Consider the following 845-nt stretch of genomic DNA (forward strand, 5'->3'; position numbering starts at 1 on the left):
GCGGCGCGCTCCCCTGGCCGCGGGCTGCTCCAGGACGGCGGCTTCGCTTCCCGGACTAGCTCTGTCTCCTTTGGTACACCGCACGCAGCGCTTACCCGATGGGCCGCCCCGGCACCCACCTCTCGGCCGCACGTCACGTCTACCTCCGCCACCGCGCCCCGCCACACCGGTCCCCCGATGTCGCTGGTACCTACACGACCGCCAATTTGCAAGGCCTCATATATGGCCACTTTTTTTTTTTGCATAATAATACAGTATATATAGTAAGTACCAACGGTACCGTACCGTTGGGTACTGTGCATCATCAAGTGCAACTTTATAAAGGCAGTTTGGACACCATTTCTATACTGTACCAAGGGTAACGCGCATTCCCTCGGCAATATACGTTATGTCTGAATACATACAAGCACCAACACCGACAATCTAAGTTTAATAAGCTTGAATAATACAGTACCCTTACTCGAGACACTAGAGTAGGATAGGTGCAGTGGCTCGGTCCACGAAGCGAAACGCGAGTGCCGCCGGGAACGATTCGAGACGTGCTGCAGCCCGGTAAAACGTCACGCACCCGCTTGCGGCACAACGCAGCCGAAGAGGGAAACGCGAGCGCGCCCCCTTGGTTCCCGATCGTACAGTATCACCCACCGTTCCTCTCCGCCGCATGAGGCGTGGAGATGCCCAGGAAGCCAGCAAAACCTTCGCCCCTATGTGCATCATGTGTGAACGTGTACCGCATGTGTATGCGTATCTTTCGACGCCGCCGGCAGCATACCCCCGCCGCAACTCCCACCTTCGCACGCAAAACCCCCGACCCACACCACCGCTGCATCCGCCCAACCAACCTC

The sequence above is a fragment of the Chondrus crispus genome, genomic scaffold (assembly GCF_000350225.1).
Source record: "Chondrus crispus Stackhouse genomic scaffold, scaffold_116, whole genome shotgun sequence".
In the NCBI taxonomy this organism is placed as follows: Eukaryota; Rhodophyta; class Florideophyceae; order Gigartinales; family Gigartinaceae; genus Chondrus; species Chondrus crispus.